The sequence below is a fragment of the Trichosurus vulpecula genome, chromosome 8, assembly GCF_011100635.1.
Source record: "Trichosurus vulpecula isolate mTriVul1 chromosome 8, mTriVul1.pri, whole genome shotgun sequence".
Taxonomy (NCBI): domain Eukaryota; kingdom Metazoa; phylum Chordata; class Mammalia; order Diprotodontia; family Phalangeridae; genus Trichosurus; species Trichosurus vulpecula.
Window position 1 is genome coordinate 199,989,487 of NC_050580.1, and position 16,594 is coordinate 200,006,080.

Below are 16,594 nucleotides of genomic sequence, written 5' to 3' on the forward strand. Positions count from 1 at the left end.
CCCACCTAGGGGTAGGGGGGAAACAGAGCCACCCAGATGCCAGAGTAGGACCAAAAAGGACAGGAGGGGATGCGGTGCACAGGAAGCTATAGATACTTCTGAATTCTGGTGTCTGGAAAAGAGATTTCTCCACAGAAGTCAAGGCAGCCATGTAGGACAGACAGAGGAACAGGACGGAATGCCTCTTTGGGAAAGCATTTTGGCCAACTGTCCAGGAAGTGTAGGTGCTAATCAGATGTGTTTGAGGCATAAATAGGCCTGGCCTTGAGCTGAGCAACAGAGAAAAGATCAAACCAAGCAGCAGGCATGTGGCCAATGAGATGCCCAGGTCCAATTCATGTTGTGGTTGAGTCATGTCTGACCCTTCATGACCCTGTTTGGAGTTTTCTTAGCAAAGATTCCTTCTCCAGCTCATTTTACAGATGAGAAAACTGAGGCAAATAGGATTAAATGACTTGCCCAGGGTAACACAGCTGATAAGTGTCTGAGGCCAGATTTGAATTCAGGAAGATGAATCTTCCTGGATCCATGCCTGGCACTCTACCCACCGAACCACCTAGCTGCCCAGTTCACAGGCCTTTGCTTTCCTCTTCCTTTTCCCTAGAGTACTGTCTAGCGAGGCCACTACCCCAATCCGATTATTCCATCTGATTTCTGGTCTCCTTACTTCCCATTTTCCCTCCAACCAGTGGGAGGGGAAGAAAGACATTCTTCTCCTCCTCTGCAACCAATTCATCCAGCATTTGGAAGCTTTGTCCTTTCCATTATTCAGCTCCATTATGATTTCCTTAAAGCTATTATTAAATTAGATGGCCACTTACCATAATTTTGGCAAGTTAAACTAGAAAGAGAGAGGAAAAGGATCTTCCTTAGCTTAGAATTAAGGGGGGGTGGGGGTGGGGGGGGAATAGGTTAGATAGAGAATATAAAATTTTGATAATGTTCACATACTGTACTTTGGACTTTTCTATTTTAAACTTGAGAAAATAAGCTTGTAAGCAGGTATGAAGAGGTGGGGACTGCACATTTTCCCTTTGGCCTGGTTCAAACAAGCCAACTCTCCTTTACCAGTGTTAGAAGATTCCCATCCTGGCTCAGGTACCTTCCCCCTTGGTTACCGATGGGATCTTACATCTGGAGTTTTTAAACCTTTTCTTCTTCTTCCTGCTTTTAGGATTTTTCCCTTCCCTCCCCCTTTTAATTTGTTTCCTCTTGTTATTAGAATTTCCTTTCGAGCAGGTTTGCTTCAGGGATACTGGCACCACACTAGTAACTCACTCTGGAAAATCTCCTCTTCCTTGATGATTCTGAGTTTTCAACTCAACTTCAGTTCAGTTTTTTTTACTGTTTCCTAGAAGTTTAAGGGAGATCTGAGACTGAATTTATGCCAAGAGGGGGTTCCAGAGAGGACAGACAGAGTCTTTCTATATTTCTTAAAGACTGCTGAAAGGAAAAGTTTCCTCCACAAGTGTTTGTCCATCTACCATGATGCTGCATGGTCAATTAACTTGGCTATATGATGACCAATCAGGAATTGTTATATCATTTCAGAAAAGTAAGGTCTATGTCCCCCAGCAAGTGGTCAATGGGCTTGTCCATCCTCATGGAGTCAAAGCACATGTTCCATGGAACTGTTCCTTTTATAGCTCAAAGGAAAATCCTCTGCAGGTTTATTTTAGGAGGAACGACAAGAAAGAAGAGTAAAAGAAACGTGTGTAGAATATCCTCTCCTCTGAGGGAGTGAGAGAATTTCTATTTTCCTATTATCTGTGTGTCACAGAGGGGCCAATAAAAAAGTCTGGACATTCTCTAAGTGACAGGAAAATGGTCTCTAAAAACCTCATCATTGTTTCTCTGTGTGTCTCTAGGGAATGTGCAGAAAGTAGAGGTGTATCCAGTGGCTATATAGACCACTGGTTTAGGGATAGTGACTCTCCCTTGGAAACTAAAGGAATAAGTACAGCTATAGATTTTGAGCTACAAGGGATCTTTAGAGGCCATTTAAGTTCAATCTTCATTTTACAAGTGAGGAAACTGAGGCCCACTTGCCCAGGGTCACATAGGTAATAAGTGGCAGAGGCAAGACTGAATCCTCCCTCTTAGACTTCAAATCCAGTCCACTTACGCTTGTAATGTATAGCATGAGTACCAGCTTGAGAATTGTATGACAGTGGAAAGAGCAGCACTGGCCTCAGAGTCAGTCTGGCCCTCAAATACCCCTCTGACATTTACTATCTACTGGGCCTTGTTTAAAATCATGTAATTTCCCTGGGGCTCAGTTTTCTGTAAAAGGAGGGCATATCAAGTCCCTCCTAGCTCTAGTTTTGTGATCCTATGAACTCAAGTTTCTAAACTTAAAAGTGTATCAGCACAGCCCAACCAAGAACAACGAATCACTCCAACTGTTTGAGTCTTACTTTATGTAAATCTGGAGTATGTTAGCTCCTACATATATTTATGCATTTCCTACTCATCTCTGTTAGTAACATGTGAAAAAGTTAATGATTTTTGTGGGTTTATTATATATCTTGATATTTTACTTAAGCAATTATTTTGAATGAATTTTTTATTAAATTTCTGAGGTTTTTAAAAATAAAATATTTTATCTGAAACAAAAGGGAAAAAAGTACCCTCAGCACTACCTGTAAGACCAGAGGTATCAAACATGTGATCTATGGGCCCCACGTGGTCCACAACACTCCCAAGAGCAGCAAGAAAGAGATTAAAATGTAATTAGGAAATATCTAACAAAATAAATAAAAATACAAAAAAGCACAGATAACATTAATATGTGGTTTTCTAAGTCAATATGTAGCTTGCAGGGATTCTTATGTATAGTTTAGTGATCCCCTTATCTGTCCAAGTTTGACACCATGGTGTTAGAACACATTCCAAAGTCAAGTTCTAAAAGACAGTAAATGTCATGTCTATCTGATGAAATACCAGTGAATCCCTCAGCTAGCTTGGCATTAGGGCACACATTTGATCATTAAACAAAGGGATATTTAAATTAAACCTAGCTCTAGCCCAGCATATTTCAATTCCAAATGACTGCATTTCCTGAATAAAACAATCTTCACAGTGATTATAGCATATAACACTTCCTTTTTCTAAAGAAGCAGCTGTAGTCTGTCACAACTGTCTATTTTTTTCTTACTTTAATATAATAAAAGAACCATTTCATAAATCAGACTTATTGGGTAAGGATATAGAATTGGAAAGTAGATGGATCATATTACTTAAGGGCACTATCATGTCAAAGCTGTAAGTGGAAAACAGCAAGCGACTGAATGTCACTATTCCAGGAAAGGTAATTTAATATTATGTTTAATCTCCCCTAGCCTCTGATGCTTTGGCTCAAGCCCAGAAACCTACTCTAATTCAACCATTTATCATCAGGGCTTAAATAGGGTGAGGTTTCAAAGAATCCCAAATCAATATTTCTCTTTCTCTCTCCCTCTCTTCTTCCCTCCCTCCCTTCTCCCCCAACCCTCCCTTACACCCTACCTCCCCCCTTTTCCTTTCTCTCTCTGGAAATGTTTATTTTTGGTGGGGCATAGGAGGAAAGTTAATAGCTTAGAAATGTGAAAGGAGCCCTGAAAGAAAGGGAAGCTGACTAAGTGTTTTGGTCCAGACCTATGAGATGTCATTGTAGTAGAGATAAGCCTTTGAGACAGAAGAGTCTGCATTAGACCAGCCCCCTACGCTCAAAGGGTGATTGGGCTACACCTTGGACACTCATGGCTTAAACGAGGGACACAAAATCCTACATGCAGAAGCCAATCAAATCCTTACATCAACAATGAAGGGAACTCCTGGTACGGAAATACCTTCCCACTGATGTAGACCAGCAAACTAAAAGTGATACTGTTTGAGTGCTGCCTGGGACACTGAAAGGTGAACTCACTTGTCCAGGGTCACACAGTTATTATGTGTCAGAGGTGGTCTTCTTGACTCCAAAGACAGCACCCAAAGACAACAACCTACTTCTGCATCCCTGGAACTGTCTCATGCATTAAGTATACCAGACCCGCTGATCATGTTCCAATAGGTCACAGGTGATCAGTTGCCATGGACTCAGTATAAAACAGTGGTTTGTCTTTCTATTCTTTCAGATTAATTTTTAAAATCATATCAGAAAGCAATGATGACTTAGTTGATTGAATTCATCTTTCTTCCTCTAAAATTTTCTCTTCCTCCTTACCTTCATGATTGTTGTTGACCACACTACCTTTCTCTGTGTCCTGGGCTCAGAGTCATCTTAGACTCTTTTCCCTTACCCCTAGGATTCAATCAATTCCCAAGTCCTATCAATTCTTCCTCTTCTTTTTCTTCCTCCTTTCCTACTGCCACTTTCCTAGTTTGGGTCCATATTATCTCTCACCTGGGCTACTGGAACAAAATATGATCTGTTCTTTCTGCTCTGACCCATGCTTTACAACATTGCGAAAATGATCTTTCTAATTGATGGGCCATTATGGGCATGAACAGGCTGCAACAAGGAATTATACAAGAAAAGCCAAGCAAGGATGTCATTGGAGATACATATGATGGGGTGGGGGGGGAAGGTCAAGACAAGACAATTGGAACCTCAGGAGCTCTAAGTGGTCTGCCATGCTTGCAGGCAAAAACATTGGTTGCTACATTTCCATGGCAATGACTCTGTGGACATGGCAATGTCTGGGTTAGGCTTAATCGTCATATACCAGAGTGGTTCATGTTTAATTTAGTGCTTTCAATGCTTGTGGATTGATTGATCTGCGCTTTTTCAAAGTACTTTGCCTCCATCATCTTCTCTGGTCCTTCTACAATCCCTGTGAGGTAGGAAGAACCTATTTCTTCTGTAATATCAGTTACGCCCATTTTATAGAAGATTGCTTGGTTTCATTTTCCTTAATGGACTTGACCAGTATAATATATTTAACTAGTGCCAGACACAGAGTAGAACTCACACCTTTTTTCACTGTAACATATTGTGTTTAGGCAGGTGCTTCGATTTGTTCCAGATAAACCATTTCTAAAACAACAGATTAGTTGGAGGATAGGTTTTCATGTGTCTAGGAGACAGCAGTCATCACACTGAGCAGCATGTATTCAAGTTATTTTATTTAAGCAACAAACTCAAATATTTTGTGTGAGTTAGTGTCAGAACCTAGACAAGAACTCAGGTCTGGATTGCAGCCCCTTGACTCACATTGAGTATAATCAAGTCAAACCCCCACAGATCCTCCATATGACTCGATGTTAGGCCAGTTCTCTCCCACTGTGCCCTTCTGTTGTTGGTGTTTGTTGGATCCAGGGTTGTACCCCTAAGCTCTCTTCTTAGGGTAGAACCAGAACCCTGGGACCCCTGAAAGGAGGACTTTCCTGGGGCCTCAGCTATTCCTTAAAAGTAAGGAAGGGAGAAATTGGTCATTGCCATCTAACCAACATTCTTAAACTCAAGAGAGACCCTTTAAAGTTAAGTCAGCTTGCCTTGTAAGGTCAACTGATATCTGGCTGACCTTTGGAAAGCTTCAGTTCATAGGAAAACCATTGTGAATACAATTTTATGAATACATTTTCACTTGCCATGTAGCAACAACCTATGGATCCCTCTTTGGTCTACTTCATTTAACTCTTCTGATTTAAGCCGCATAACAACACAGTCTGTGTCTCTTCTCCATTTTACCTGAGCTGTTCCCTGACTGTCCACATCCTGCCTGAATGACCCAAGGCTTTGCTTGTTGGATATCCCAATCCTCCTTCTGGGTTGCTGACTATCTGACCCTTCAATCTTACTAGTGTTTCTATCACTCCTTCATTTGATTAACCTCAAAAGAGAGAAAAATTTTCTGAAACTTAGTTCAGGTTCTATTAAATGCCATGTTGGCAGATCTGTCCCATTGTTTTTGCCTGTTAAGATCCTTTTTTGGATCTCAAGTCTGTTATAGCCCCACTTCTGTCTGGAATTCTGTCATGTCTTTATCTAAGTTGTGGGCAAAAATGTTGACTAGAGTAGGGTCAAGGAACGAATCTTGGAGTATGCCATTTAAAATCTCCCCTAATGTTGACATTAGCTCAACAATTAATATCTTTCGAGTATGGACATTCAACTGAATTTATCTAGATATACAATCATCCTTGTTATATTTCTTCAGCCTGTGCCCAAGGACATTTTGCCATCTGCCTCAGTGCTGGCCCTTCTTCTCAGAATCTTCCCTTTCCCCTTTACTCTGCTTTCTATCTCCTGCTCAGGACACAGTATTCTACTTTGCTTCTGGAAAGGGGATGATAACTGACTGCCCTTAGAGCACCACTCATAATCCCTACAACTCCCTAGACAAAATCTTCCTGCCTGCCACCACTCAGCTATATATATTTTCTTGTCCTGTCCCTTAGAAGTTAATAAGCTCATGGAAAACTGAGACCATCTCATTTTCGTATTTGCATCCTCTGCACCTAACAAAGCACTTGGCAATAATAGGTACTTAATAAATACTTTTTCATTTATTCATTTGTAAAAGGGGTGGGGGAGACTGAATCAATCAATCATCCAACCACGCTTAGGAGTCATTATTTTAGCAACACTTCTTTATTGAATCAATTGATCATGGGCTTTAGACTTAGTATGAAAAAGTCTTTGATCAGTTTAGATGTCCTTGAAAACCACAGGATGAATTAGAATGACCTTGCACCACTGCATGGGAGCTCTGAGTTACTCCTTTGCCACATTTGTTTTCTAAGCCTGAACCCACTTTCCCCCTAGACTTTGTGTGTACTTGTGGAAGAGTGTGTTAAAGACTTTTGGAGGAAACGTTTTATATAGCTATTCTTTTTTATTTTTAAATTTATTATTTATTTTTAACATTCTTTTCTTTTGAAATTTTGAGTCCCAAATTCTCTCCCTTCCTCACCCACCCACTGAGAAGGCAATCATTATGATATCAATTATATGCATGAAATAATATAAAACATATTTTCATATCAGCCATATTTCAAAAAAGCAAGAAAATGAAAAAAGTGATAAAATTTATTCAATTTGCACTCAGTTCATCAATTCTCTCTATCTGCAGATGGATAGAATTTTTTCATCATGAGTCCTTTGAAATTGTCTTCATTGTATTGATCAGAGTAGCCAAGTTTTTCACAGTTGATCATTATTATAACACAGTTATTACTGTACACAATGATCTCCTGGTTCTTTTCACTTCAAATCAGTTCATATAGGTCTTACAACGTTTTTCTGAAGCCATTCCCCCTCATCATTTCTTATAGCACAATAGTACTCCTTCACAATCTTTTGCCACAACTTGTTTAGCCGTTCCCCAATTTAAATTCAAATTCTTTGCCACCACAAAAACAGCTGCTACAAACATTTTTGTACATAGAGGTCCTTTTCCTTTGATCTCTTTGGGATACAGACCTAACAATGGCATTGCTGGGTCAAAGGGTATGAGCAAGTTTTATAGCCCTTTGGGCATAGTTCCAAATTGTTTTCCAGAATGGTTGAATCTTTCACAACTCCACCAGCAGTTCATCGGTATACTTATTTTTCCCTCATCCCCTCCAGCATTTGCCATTTCTGATAGGTATGAAGTAGTGCCTCAGAGTTGTTTTAATTTGCATTTCTCTAATCAATAGTAATTTAGAGCACTTTTTCGTAGCTTTGATTTCTCCTTCTGAAAACTGCCTGTCCATATCCTTTGACCATTTATTAATTGTGGAATGGCTCTTATTTTTATAAATTTGATTTAGTTCTATATTCAGTATATATTTGGGAAATGAGGTCTTAATCAGAGAAACTTGCCATAAATTTTTTATATTACTTCATCATCTATAGTACCTTTTAGCAAAATGTAGTTTTGCTGATTATCTCTTATTTAGGTCTATTTTTGCTTTTGTTTTGTCTGGGTTATCTCTCTCTTGGACAATGGGTAGAAAATGCTAAGACAAATTTAAGTTTGACCTATGATTTCATTGGTATTGGGAACTCTCAAGTAAGGGAACTCCTTCTACTAATACAGGTCTCCACCTTTTCTGTGATTTATAGTCTTAGAGAGTTGTTTAGAGCACTTGAGAAGTTAAGTGACTTGCCCAGGGTCACACAGGTAGTATGTTTCAAAGGCAGAACTCGAACTGAGATCAGCCTGGTTTTGAGGCCAGCTTTCTATTAGCTATGCCATATTGCCTCTCAGTTAGAGTTGTGCAGAAGTAGGAGCCTTGAGAAGTGGTCTTTAGTCAGAGGCTAGATGACCGACACATTTGAGGCATATTATAGTGGAGATTCCTTTTACATATGAATTGGACTAGATGGCCACTGAGACACCCTCCAACTCTCAAATTCTGTGATTCTGTCATTGGATGTGGTGTCCCTGTTCAAAGGGAGGAGTCAGTTTTGTTTTTTAATTTCAGGTGGGGAGAAGGGAATTCCTAGTCTATTATAAGAGAAAGCTACTTCTTTAGTCCAGTCCACATGATTCACTGGGGACCACAGTTTTGAATCAAAGGGATTGTATCCCATTGATGAAGAGAAATCTGACCTCCAAATCTGTGGCTCATTGACACCTATTCTTGAGCTAGCTGAAGACAAGTAAGGGAGGAAACTCTTCCCATCCCATTCAAACATCTAAATGATATCAGTTGTAAACTATGACATTGCCAAGGATGGCTAAGATTAGGAAATTTCATTACACCAGCATTTACTAAATTAACTCAAGTCCATTAGAGATAAGGAATAGTAGACTACAGATGTCAAGAGTTAAGAATCTTGTCTCTCTTCTGGTTCTTCACCATGGTGCAAGATCAAGAGTTAAAGGAAAACCCCATGCGGGAACTGCGCATCCATAAGCTCTGCCTCAACATCTGTGTTGGGGAGAGTGGAGACCGACTGACCTGAGCAGCCAAAGTGTTGGAGCAGCTCACAGGCCAAACCCCAGTGTTCTCCAAAGCTCGCTATACCGTCAGGTCTTTTGGCATCAGGAGAAATGAGAAGATCGCCATTCACCGTACAATCCATGGAGCCAAAGCTGAAGAGATTCTGGAGAAGGGGCTGAAGGTGCTAGAATATGAGTTATGAAAAATAACTTCTCAGATACCAGCAACTTTGGCTTTGGGATCCAAGAGCATATTGATCTGGGGATTAAATATGACCCAAGCATTGGCATCTACAGCTTGGACTTCTCTGTGGTGCTGGACAGGCCCGAGTTCAGCATTGCAGACAAGAAGTGTAGGACAGCCTGCATTGGGGCCAAACACAGAATTGGCAAAGAGGAAGCCATGCACTGGTTCCAGCAGAAGTATGATGGCATCATCCTTCTTGGCAAATAAAGTCCTGTTTTCTATTAAAAGGTCAACAAAATGAAAAAAAAGAGTTAAGAATCTTGCTCTTTTGATTTTGTAATCTCTCTGGACCAAGAGATGTGAATCATTCTAAGCAATTCTCTCTTCTTTATTGATCTATTTTATCTTTACATCACCTTCATTTCCAAATCCCAAGTCCCAGAGAGCTATTCTCTATAACAAAAAAAGAAAGAAAATGAAATTAACCATGCATTTATTAAGTGCCTTCTATGTGCCAGACACTCTTAGGTGCTAGAAATACAAAGATGATGGTGAAATAGTTCTTGCCCTCAAGGAGCCTACATTCTACTGGGAAAGACAACACATATTTGTATAGGTATATACAAAGAAGGCACAAAGTTACCTTGGAGGGGTAGGCACAAGCATCTGGGGAGACCAAAAGAGGCACCATGCTGAAGGTGATACCAGCGGAGTCTTAAAGGATATTGAAGGGATTCCCAAAGGCAAAGGCAAGGATGGAAAACATCCCGGGTATATGAGAAACCAGTGCAAAGGCATGTAGATGGGAGATGGAGTGTTATGTGGGAGAAAGAGCAAGAAAGCTAGTTAGTATGGCTGACCTATAGACTGTAAGTAGGGGAAGAATGTATAGGATGGAGATGAGTTATAAAGAGCTTTCAATACCAAACAGAATTTTACGTTTGGTAAACTAATAGGCGACAGTGAGCTGCTGGAGTTTAATGAATAAGGGGGTGACAAGATCAGAACTACTAGACTTCAGGAAACTTACTTTGATGGCTGTGCAGTAGACTATTTGTGAGGAGAGGCGTGAGGTAGGGAAAGCAGGAGGCTACTTTAATGCCTTAGGGGAAAGGTATCTAGGGCTTGAACTAGAGTGGTGGCTGTGAGGGGAGTGAGAAAGGAATGTAAGTGAGAGAAGGTCAAGGTTGAGCAGCCAAATGGATTTGTAGGGTGAATGAGGGTGATGAGTGGAGGAAAACAGCTGGATTTCAAAACAGCACATCAACCAAGTCTGTCCCACACCCACGGTCCCTCACCTCTGCAAAGAACAGAGGAAGGTGCATTTTCTCATTTCTTCTTCAGGACCAAGCTTGGTCTTTACAATCACAATGTTCAGTTTCAAGGGTTTTTTGTTCTTTCCATGTCCTTTGTTGGTGTCATTGTTCATATTGCTTTCCTATTCTCCCTGTCTCATTTTACATCAGTTTCTATGTCTTATCATGGGTCTTCATATTCTTTGTATTTATCTTTTCTTTCAGCACATAAACATTCCAATTAGTCAGGCATCATAATTAGGTTGGCCATTCTCTAATTACAGGCCATACTCAATAAACTCCAGGATCACGTATAAAATCCCCAAGTACTCTTGGATCCAATGATGGTGGCCTCCTGGCTGTTCCACAAACAGGACCCTCCATCTCTCAGCTCCAGGCATTTTCTCTGACTGTCCTCCATGCCTGGAATGTTCTCCTTCCTCATCTCTGCCTCCTCCTCCCCTAACTTCCTTCAAGTCCTGACTAAAATCCCACCTTCTAAAGGAAGTATTTCCCAGAACCTCTTAATACTGATGCCTTTCCTCTCTTAATTATACCCTATTTATCCCATTATATAGCTTGTTTTTACATTTTTTGTTTATTGTCTCCTCCATTAAATTGTGAGCTCCTTGAGGGCAGGGATTGTCTTTGGCCTTTCTTTCTATCCTAAACACTTAGCACGGTGTCCAGCACATAGTAGGTGTTTAATAAGTTGTTGTTGTTTGTCCTTTGTCAAAGAGGACCATGACATCGGGAAGGTGACAGACACCATGACTTGCAAGTGAATTGGATTTAAGTAAGGAAGGGCTGAGCAAAGTCACCAGCCTTACTTTCTTCTCTGGAGCCACCTGAACCCAGTGGTCAGATACAGATCAGTGATTAGTGACTGATGGGCATCTGCTTTGTTTCTGGTTCCCAAGCAGCTCACATCTTGTCTCCTCATCTACCCTGATCATCAAATCCCTCTTAACTCTGCTTATTTTACTCCTTCTTGTTGAATATTATTCACCTTAACAGAGAAGGGAGATAAGATATGGAGAATGTACCTGTGGTTTCTTTGGTATAAGGAAACTCACTCTACCAATGCTGGGCAGCATCTTCTCCACCATTTGTAGCTGTTAGGGAGCTGCCTAGAACAATGAGAAGTTGACAGAGGAGAGAGAAGCAAAGATAGAAGTCTTTCTCTCAGTAACAGGGGGCTGGCTGGTAAGCAGGCATAGTATGCTGAGCTAGCATGTTCTCCACATGGACTTTGGGGCACCAGAGACAATAATCTATAACTGGTTCTGGTCTACTAACCATGGTGGCGAAAACAAACCTTTTTAGTTGGCTTTGTAGCTGGAGCAGGGGTGCATTTGAAAGGTATGAACCAGCCAGAGGGAAAATGTATTCTTGGTCTCTTCCCCCGTGGTAGCATTTGAAGAGGGACACAAGCTATAAGTGTCTGGATGGAAGAGGCCATCACGCAACCTGTGAATACTGGCTTCCATTCTTTGCCTCTTTGCTTGTTTCTGTTTCAGATGAAGGAATATAGGAGATAGCTGTGATGTGGTGAGCTTTAAAAGGTCAGAATGGCAAGTCATCAGAGGTTCAAGAATTGGAGCCTGTGCTGGGTTTTGTAGAAAGTCAGCCCAGTAGTAAGGTCCTGATTAATATTCTGAGGGACTCAGTCCAGTGGTTGCTGAGATGAGGACTCACCCATTCAGTTATGCCATATTTGGAAATGAACCCGATGGACTGAATCTTATGTAGAAATTTCTTTAAGTTTGACCTACTCTTTCCTGGGACCAAAGGGATATAGGAAAGAATGCTTCCCCATGCATTATGGGGAAATATTTGTTATTTCTTGTTATATTTTTGTAGTAAATATCCTCTTGTGAAAGCTATTTGATATTAACTGGTTAAATGAAACTAAGGTACTAATTACTGGTGGTTAATAGTGGTGTAAACAAATAGATTAGAAACCAGAATCCAACAATACGTTGTTTGTATGAAACACACTTAAAGAGAGATAGACACAACGTTAAAATAACGGGCTGGATGTGCAAGATCTTAAACTGTATTATAAAGCAGCAATCATCAAAACTACTTGGTACTGGCTAAGAAATAAGAGTGGTGGATCAGTGGAATAGGTTAGGTACACAAGACCCAGTAATCAATGGCTATAGTAATCTACTGTTTGATAAACCCAAAGACTCCAGCTTCTGGGATAAGAACTCACTGTTTAACACAAACTGCCAGGAAAAGGAAAATAGTATGGCAGAAACTAAGCATAGTTTACACTGTATATCAAGATAAAGTCAAAATGGGTACACGATTTAGACATAGAGGCTGATACTATAAGCAAACTAGGAGAGCAAAGAATAGTTTACCTGTCAGATTTAGGAGAAGGGAAGAATTTATGACCAAACCAGAGATAGAGAACATTATGAAATGCGAAATGGATAATTTTGATTACATTAAATTGAAATTTTTTGCACAAACAAAGCCAATGCAACCAAGATTAGAAGGGAAGCAGAAAGCTGGGAAACAATTTGTATAACCAATGTCTCTGATAAAAGCCTCATTTCTAAAATATACAGAGAATTGAGTCAAATTTATCAGAATATAAGTCATTCCCCAATTGACAAATGGTCAAAGGATATGAACAAACAGTTTTCAGATGAAGAAATTAAAGTTATCTATAGTTATATGAAAAAATGTTCTAAATCACTATTGATTACAGAAATGCAAATCAAAACAACTCTAAGATACCACATCATACCTCTCAGACTGACTAACATGACAAAAAAGGGAAATGATAAATGTTGGAGAAGATGTGGGAAAATTGGAACACTAAAGCATTGTTGGTGGAGTTGTGAACTGATCCAATCATTCTGGAGAGGAATGGGGAACTATGCCCAAAGGGCTATAAAACTGTGCATACCCTTTGACCCAGCAATACCACTTCTAGCTCTATATCCCAAAGAGATCATAAAAATGGGAAAAGGACACACATGTACAAAAATATTTATAGCAGCTCTTTTTGTGGTAGACAAGAATTGGAAATTGAGTGTATGTCTATCAATTGTGGAATGGCTGAACAAGTTGTGGTATATGAATGTAGTGGAATACTATTGTTCCATAAGAAATGATGAGTAGGCAGACTTCAGAAAAACTTGGAAAGACTTACATAAACTGACACTGAGTGAAGTGAGCAGAACCAGGAGAACACTGTACACAGTAACAGCCACATTGTGTGATGACTTTGATAGACTTAGCTCTTCTCAGCAATCCAAGGATCTAAGACAACTCCAAAAGACTCATGATGGAAAATGCTATCCACATCCAGAAAAAGAACTATGGAGTCTGAATGCAGATCAAAGCATACTATTTGGTCTCTTTTGTTTTTTCTTTCTCATGGTTTCTCCCGTTGGTTCTAATTCTTCTTTATAACATGATTAATGTGAAAATATGTTTAATATGAATGTATATGTATAGCCTACATCAGATTGTACACTGTCTTGGGGAGGGGGAGAGGAAGGAGGGGGAGAAAATTTAGAATTCAAAATCTTATGGAAATGAATGTTGAAAACTAAAAATAAATAAATAAATAAATTTGACAGAACTCAGACAAAGTAAAAACAAAAATGGACCAAACTAAAAGAGATAAGCAGGGAAACTACATTTTGCTAAAAGGTGCCATAGACAATAAAGTAATATCCATACTAAACATATATGCACCAAATGGCAAAGTATCCAAATTCTTAAAGGAAAAGTTAAATGAATTACAGGAGGAAATGACAGTAAAACTATACTAGTGGGGGACTTTGCCCTCTCAGAGCTAGATAAATCTAACCATAAAATAAATAAGAAAGAAGTTAAAGAAAGTAATAGAATTTTAGAAAAGTTAGATATGCTAAACCTCTGGAAAAAATTAAATGTGACTAGAAAGGAGTCTACCTTTTTCTCAGCTATTCAAGGCACTTGCACAAAAATTGATCATGTATTAGGGCATTTAAAAATCTCACAAACAAATGAAGAAAAGCTGAAATATTAAATGCGCCCTTATCATACCATAATGCAGTAAAAATTACATTCAATAAGAGGCCATGGAAGAATAGATTAAAAATTAATTGGAAACTAAATAATCTAATCTTAAAGAATGAGTGGGTCAAAGAACAAATCATAGAAAAAATTTATAATTTCATTAAAGAGGAAGACAACAATGAGACAACATATCAAAATCTATGGAATGCAGCCAAAGCAGAACTTAAGGGAAATTTTATATCTCTAAATGCATACATCAATAAAAGTGAGAAAGAGCAGATCAATGAATTGGGAATGCAACTTAAAAAAAACTAGGAAAGGAACATTAAAAATAGCCAATTAATCACCAAATTGGAAATCCAGAAAAATCAAAGGAAAGAGTAATAAAACTGAAAGTAAGAAAGCAATTGAACTAATAAAAACAACAACAACAACAACTAGGAGTTGGTTTTATGAAAAAAATTCAGTAAAACAGATAAACCATTGATTAATTAGATTTTAAAAAGGAAAAAAAAATCAAATTACCTGTCTCAAAAATGAAGAGTGAATGTAACACCAATGAAGATGAAATTAAGGAAATGATTAGAAGTTATTTTGCCCAATTATATGCCAGTAAAACTGACAATGTAAGCAAAATGGAGGGATATTTACAAAAATATAAATAGCCCAGATTAAGAGGAGAAATAGAATACTTAAATAATCCTATATTAGAAAAAGAAATTAAACAAGCCATAAATGAGCTCCCTAAGAAAATATCCACTGGACCAGATGAATTTACAAGTGAATTCTACCAAACATTTGATGAACAATTAATCCTATATTAATATGATATAAACTATTTGAAAAAATAGATAAAGAGTCCTACCAAATTCCTTTTATGACACAAATATGGTTTTAATACCCAAACTAGAGAGGAAAAAAACCCCAACTATAGACTAGTTTCCCTAATGAATATTGATAAAAAAATTAAATTAAACACTAGCAAGAAGATTATAATAATATATCACAAATATCACATACTATGACTAGGTGGGATCTAAACCAGGAATGCAGGACTGGTTCAATATTAGGAAAACTAAAAGCATAATTGAACATATCAACAACAAAAGCAAAAATCATATGATTATCTTAACAGAAAAGGCTTTTAACAAAATATAACATCCCTTCCTATTAAAAACATAGAAAGCATAGGAAGAAATGGAGTCTTCCTTAAAATGATAAATAGTATCTATTTAAAACCAAGAGCAAGCATTATCTGTAATGGGGATAAGCTAGAAGCCTTTCCAATAAGATCAGGAATGAAGCAAATCTATATCTCTAAATGCATACATAACCACTCTTATTCAAAATTTTATTAGAAATGCTAGCTACATTAACATATATAATTGGCATCATGTTGCTTGTCTTCTCAATAAGCAGGAGAAGGGCCAGAAAGAGAAAAATAATTTGGAACTCAAATTTATAAATAATCAATTAAAACACACAAATAAGAAATGCTAGCTATAGCAATAAGGAAAAATAAATTAAAGGAATAAAAATAGGCAATGAGGAAACAAAACGATCACTCTTTGCAAATGATATACGATGGTATAATTAGAGAAACCAAGAGAATTAACTAAAAAACTAGCTGCAACAATTAACAACTTTAGCAAAGTTGCAGGACAGAAAACGAACCCATATAAATCATCAGCATGTCTACATATTACCAACAAAACCCATCACAAAGAGATAGAAAGAGAAATTCCATTTAAAATAACTGCAGCTTAGGAAATTAGATATCCAGGCAATGGGGCATAGAAATTTATCTTGCCCTACAAGAAAGTAAGGGAAAAGGGAATGGGGGAAGTGGGGTGACCGAAGGGAGGGCTGACTGGGGAACAGGGCAACCAGAATATATGCCATCTTGGAGTGGGGGGGTAGCAATGGAGAGAAAATTTGTAATTCAAACTCTTGTGAAAATCAATGCTGAAAACTAAAAATATTAAATAAATTAAATAACTGCAGGAAATATAAAACACTTGGGAGTCTACCTGCCAAGACAAACCCAAGGACTAAAGGAACACAATTACAAAACACTTTTCACACAAATATAGACAAATCTAAACAACTGGAGCAATATTAATTGGTTATGGATAGGTCAAAACAATATAATAAAAATGATAATTCTATATAAATTACTTATTCAGTGAGATACTAATCAAACTACCAAACAATTATTTTGCAGATCT

General features: G+C 38.4%; 1 pseudogene; it reads left to right on the top strand.

Moving 5' to 3' along the window:
• The first annotated feature begins 8,773 nt into the window (after nucleotides 1-8,773).
• On the top strand, nucleotides 8,774-9,309 carry LOC118828662 (annotated as a pseudogene).
• The last annotated feature ends 7,285 nt before the right edge of the window (nucleotides 9,310-16,594 follow it).